Here is a 6,312-nt window from a genome sequence, read left to right on the forward strand (position 1 = left end):
ACTGCTGAGCCATCTCTCTAGTCTCTAGATTGTTTCAGTTTTAACATATGTACTGCCAAACCGAATACTTGCCATTTTGTCTTTTATCAAACCAAAACAGGCCAGCACTATAAACAAAAAGACTTTTCAGTACCTTCTTGAGATCCAAATGAGGAGATGCTTACAGCTAACAGCAGCTACAGCCCTGAGCTAACACCTGTCTGTCTATAGTCCTGGTGTACAGAGTGCGGCTTATTGAAAGAAGGAATAAATGAAAACCTGACTCTTCGTAAGTGCTTACTAAGGTTTTTTTTGGTTTTGTTCTTGGGTGTTTTGTTTTGTTTTGTTTTGTTTTGTTTTTCCAAGACTGGGTTTCTCTGTGTAGCCTTGGCTGTCTTGGACTTGCTTTGTAGACCAGGCTGGCCTTGAATTCACAGTGATCCACCTGCCTCTGCCTCCCCGAGTGCTGGGATTAAAGGTGTGCGCCACAACGCCCTGCCTGACATGATTTCTTTATACTCTAGCGGATACTCTTTGTGAGGACAGATATCCCAGTGAAATTGCCGTTCAGTGGAGATTTGCAGTTATTCTGAAAGTTGAGTGTTTATGGGTATAACCAGAGAAGTTTGCCCTCAGAGAATCAGTTTTGGCAACAAGGTTTACCTTCCATTCTAGGGAGAGACTGTCCTCTTCAGCATTCCCGTTTGGGGCTCTCCTAGCCCTTACTGTTCCTTCAGTTGACAATGCTTGTATTATTTTTGGATTTAGTGGGCCGCTGTTGGGAGATATTTTCCTGGCGGCAGCTAAGCTCTATCTCTATGTCAATTACAAGTCTTTACAAGTTAAGAATTAAGGACTCTTCCTGCATACTTAATTCATTTTTTTCCCATCATCTTATTTTGCATTGGAGCAATACTGACACTTAATCAAGTAACTTGTAAAAGACAGCAAGCATACCTCTGGGAGCAATAGTTAACAATCAAATACAAAGCACCAGACCATGCTGTTACAGTACGTGTAATAGGTGCTTTGCAAGCCAGGTGAGGGAGGCACTCAGGGAGGCAGAGGCAGGCAGATAGCTGTGGGTTCAAGGTCAGCCTGCTCTACACAGTAAGTCCAGGACAGCCAAAGCTACACAGGGATACCATGTATCCCCCCAACCCCTGCCCCAAAAAGGTACTTTTCATATTGCTATGAATGACAATATATCTGACAGGTATAGATTTACAATATACATATGACAATATACCTGACAGGATAGGTTTACTGACTTGTACTGGAAACTCCAGTAGGTCAAATACATCTACAAACTAAGTTATTATTAGAGGCTTACCCCTAAAACATCTACTCTGGGATACAGCCTCTTTGAGAAATGCTGTAGGCTTCTGGCATCTGATATTTCCAAACTGGCATCTGTAGTCAGACTGGTCGTTGTATTCCACCACTTCCCCCTCATCTCCACCTGGTGATCTAAAAGACACCTCTTTCTTGGCATGACTCAGAGACAGCATCTTTACCTAAGCCTATTCTTCTTTTCTTTTTCTAAAGTCTGGGCATTACTGCCCATCAATTACCTACACCACAGACCTAGCAGTCATTTGTAACTTCTCCCCAAGAACCACTGCCATTACAGTAGGAAATCCCAGCCAGCTCACCTGAGAGACACAGCACATCCAACAGCTAGCACGAAATAGCAATCATTTCAGTGCGCCTGTTTTATACTGTCCAGCCCTCAATAAACCATCACATGGTGGAAACCACAAGAAGAGTCATTAGAAAAATGGTCCAGGTGAGCCAACCCAATTTGCCAACCTCCAAAATTATGAGCAAATAAAGTAACTGTCGCTTTAAGCCATTCAGCTTTTCCATGGTTTGTTATTCCCAATAAACAATGAATATCCAAGGTGAAGTCCAAGTTCTTCATTGGGTCTCTGAGGCTTTGTGTACATCTCTTTATCTTTTCCATCTCTGCACTATGCAACTCTATGAGCTACCTAAATCACTGTTACCTTGGAGTCTTTGCACAGCATCTTTACATTCTGTGATGGTTAGTATCATTGCTGGATTTAGAGTCATGAAAAAAAAAAACTTTTGGGTGTATCTGTGATAGATCAACTGAGGTGGGTTTTGAGATATATCAGTTCCAGCCTGGGGTCCTAGAGTGAATGAAAAGAAGAGAAAGCATCAGTATCCATCAGTCTCTGTTTCTTGACTGTGGATGCAGTGTGACTAGCTGCCTCTTACTTCGGCAGCCATGCCATCCCCGCCATGATAAACCATATCAGTTAGCCTCAGGCTGCTGTGACAAAACACCATGACTAAAAACCGTTTGCGGAGAAAAGGACTTATTTCAGCTTATACTTGTAGTCCATTATGAACTCTACGAGGGAATCTGAAGGCAGGAGCTGAAACAGAGGCCATGGAGGAATGCTGCTTCTTGCCTTGCTCCCTATGGCTTGCTCAGACTGCTTTCTTATAAACGTGGCACCACCCACAATGGGTTGGGTCCTCCCACATCAATCATTAATTAAAAGTAAATGCCCCACAGGCTTGCCTATAGGCTATGGAGAACTCACTCTCACTTGAGGTTTTCTCTTTCTGGATGACCCTAGCTTATGTCAACTCGACAAGAAAAACTATCATGTAGATTATATCCCTTCAGCTGTGAGCCAAAATATTTTTTTGAGACAGGATTTCTCTGTTTAGCCTTGGCTGTGTAGACCAGGCTGGCCTCAAACTCATAGCAATCCTCCTGAGTGCTGGGATTAAAAGTGTGCACCACCTCGCCTGGCATTTCTTTGTTTCTTAAATTGCTTCTGTCAAATATTTGGTCCCAGCAACATAGAAAGCAGCTAATCCACATCCCTTTACCCATGTTGTCTGGCTATCATCCTCAGCTTAGGGGCACCTTCCTGTCTGCCTCCTGAGCCTTTCGACCCTCTCTCCTCCTACTCTGTGCTTGCAATGCTCTTGTCCTTTCTCTATAGTGGAGTTTTTCATTTCTCCTTCTTTCTTTCCTTTTGTTGTTTGTTTGTTTGTTTGTTTGTTTTTGAGGCAGGGTCTCACTATGTAGCCCTGGTGAGCCTGGACTTTGCTATGTAGATCCCCAGGGTAGCCTTGAACTCACAGAGATTGTGTATCTCAGTCTCCTGAGTGCAGAGGTTAAGGACATGCACCACCATGCCCTGCTTAAAAAAAATTTTTTTTAAAGCAGCATCTCATATATCTGAGGTTGTCCTTGACCCTTTGACTCTTCTACCTCTACCTACTGTGTGCTGAGATTATAGAAATGTACTGCCACACCTGGTTTTCTGTGGTGTTGGAGATGGAACCCAAGACTTCAGACATGCTAAGCTAGCACTCTATGAATTGAGCTATGCTTCCAGCCACTTGGTGAGGATTTAAATCTTGTTATTTTCTTTTTTAGATTTGTTTTACTTTACACGTATGAATATTTACCCTGCATGCATGTATGTGCACCACATATGTGCCTATTGGCTCTCCCAGAACTCGGGTTATAAATGGTTATGAGCCTCTCTATGGGTTCTGGGAACTGAACCAGAGTCCTCTGCTAGAGCAACAAGTACTCTTGACCTCTGGGCCATCTCTGCAGCCTTACTGGTTGAGCACTGTGAGAAAAGAATGAAAGATGGAGAGTCTTGGAGGGATTAGAATATTCTGGGATGCCTCAAGTGTAATAAGCAACATAATCTCAGGCACTTGCTTAGGCGGCCCTCGTTTCCCTTTCTTTCTCTTTTTAAAATTTTATTTATTTATTTATTTATTATGTATACTCTGCTCTGGCTGCATGTACACTTTCAGGCCATAAGAGGGCATCAGATCACATTATAGATGGTTGTGAGCCACCATGTGGTTGCTGGGAATTGAACTCAGGACCTCTGGAAGAGCAGTCAGTGCTCTTAACTACTGAGCCATCTCTCCAGCCCCCTTTCTCTCTCTTTTTGAAAGTTTTTAGAGACAATGTTTCTCTGTGTAACAGACCTGGCTGTCCTGGACTCACTTTGTAGACTAGGCTGGCCTTGAATTCACAGCCATCCTCCTGCCTCTGTCTCCCAAGTGCTGGGATTAAAGGCGTGCCCCACCCCTGCCTGGCACATTTCTTATCCCCTCCTCCTACACTACCAGTGCCTATGATGCCACCTTTACACGTTAAATAAAGACAATCCTGGCTCTTGGTTCTCTATTGCCTGAGTTGTTTTCTTCTCTTGACCTATGCAGTTTGGCCACGGCCCTCCTACCACGTGAACTGGTCATAAACGCCCTCTAGGGAGGAGCTCTGGACTCATCTGGTGTGCCCCAAGCAGAGAGGCCTCTTTCCCTCAGGGCCCTGACCTTGTCACCTGGGACCTATGTGTCTGAGTGTGTTGGCACTGGCAGGCTGCCAAGCCCTCTGAAAGGTGGCAGTTGAAGCTAGTTGTTCTGAGAAAACATCACAGGAGGAAATGAAGCCACCGTGTCGATAGCCTTGTTGTTACTTTCAGAATCTGTGTAGACTCAAGTCAGATGACTTCCAGCCAGACACCAGCAACTCTGGACCAAGGTGTGAACAGTATGGAGCAATGGACGCAGAGCCTTGCCAGGCAGCGAGTGAAGGCTGGGTCTGCCATTGAGGAGCTCTGCGGCTGCGGAAGTAGAGTTCTCCCAAAAATACTCTCTAAAAGGTTTACTGAGAGCAGGCTTAAGGGCGTGGGGAGTAGCTCAGCGGCAGAGTGAGCCTGACGTGCTCAGTCCTTAGCACCGAAATGAAAAGTCCTGCACAGAAGTGAGGGGGTAGGTGGTGGAGCAAATGTGCACAACATCTCAGTTTGTACAATCAGCACACCTTCCTGTATCACATGGGATGGGCTAAACGTTCCTTATTACACCGTAAATGCATTTGCTGTAGCGTTCTGCACATGTAAATTGCATGAAGTTCATTGCTGAGGAGAAGCAGATGTCTTCAAAAGAAGTCTTGACCCCGAGCAAGCTTTTCAGAGGCTGATCGGGAGGATCACAAGTTCAAGGCTAGCCTGGGCTAGAAGTTTTTATTTTATTTATTTTTTGTGTGTGGGGGGTTCCTTTTTTTTTTTTTTCTGAGCCAGGGTTTCTCTGTGTAGCCCAAGCTGTCCTGGAACTTGCTATGTAGACCAGGCTGGCTTTAGAGATCTGCCTGCCTCTGCCTCCTGAGTGCTGGGATTAAGGACATGAACCACCACCACCACTCATATTTGTTTGTTTGTTTGTGTGTTTGTTTGTTTCAAAGGGGCTGAGGATGTAGCTTAGTGGTAGAGCATTTGTTTAGCATGTGTGAGGCCCGGAGTTCAATCCTCAGGACTGAAGGGGGGAAAAAAGAAAAACAGGAAAAAATTTCACTCGTTCTTCATGTGTCCCAAAGCCAGCTTCTTCCAAGTGTTTTCCTGGCTCACATTTCCCAGAGCTGTCCTACGTCATCCCTCATAGACCAGATCCCCCACAGCTCAGGTTCCTCCTGGTCAAGCTCAGTCTTGAGTCAAGGGGTCTCAGAAATAAAAGAATTCACTAAGCAGCTACAGATGCCAGCCCCCAAAGTAGCAGGCCCAGGGACAAGGCCCCACAGTCACCATCAGCAGAATGAGGTGACAGCAGACAGTCTTCTGGACATAGTAGCAAAGAACATTTTTTTAAAAAGATTTATTTATTTATTATTATGTATACAGTGCTCTGCTTGCGTGTACTCCTGCAAGCCAGAAGAGGGCGCCATATTACATTCCAGATGGTTGTGAGCCACCATGTGGTTGCTGGGAATTGAACTCAGGACCTTTGAAAGAGCAGGCGGTGCTCTTAACCACTGAGCCATCTCTCCAGCCCCTCAAAGAACATTTTTAATGATGAAAACGTGGAGCCAGGGGACATAAGTTGTTTAAATTGACTTTACATTGACTGTGTATATAAGAAACATATATAGAGCAGCTTTTGTTCTTGGCTCAGAGTTTGTAAACTAATTGACCTCGTCATCTCTCCTCCCCTCTGTTGAATTTAGGTCATTTTTCCCCTTGTACTAACTACATAATGCTTAATTGATTGAGAAAGAGTCTTGCTAGGTTGCTCATGCTGGACTCAAACCCACCCTGTGCCTCAGATAGGCCTTCAACTTGGAATCCTCCTGTCTCAAGTCTTCCAAATAGCTGGCATCACAGACCTGTGCCACCAGGCCTGGCAACTTTGAATCTTTCTTTGTAGCTCTTATCATCGCTGATATTATATTTTATTGGTCTATGGAGATGACTCCATTCCTCTTGACCGTTGTAGCTCCAGTGTCTTAGATAGGGTAGGTACACAGGCAGCTACCCAATA

The sequence above is a fragment of the Acomys minous genome (assembly GCF_964271855.1).
Source record: "Acomys minous genome assembly, chromosome: 1".
In the NCBI taxonomy this organism is placed as follows: Eukaryota; Metazoa; Chordata; class Mammalia; order Rodentia; family Muridae; genus Acomys; species Acomys minous.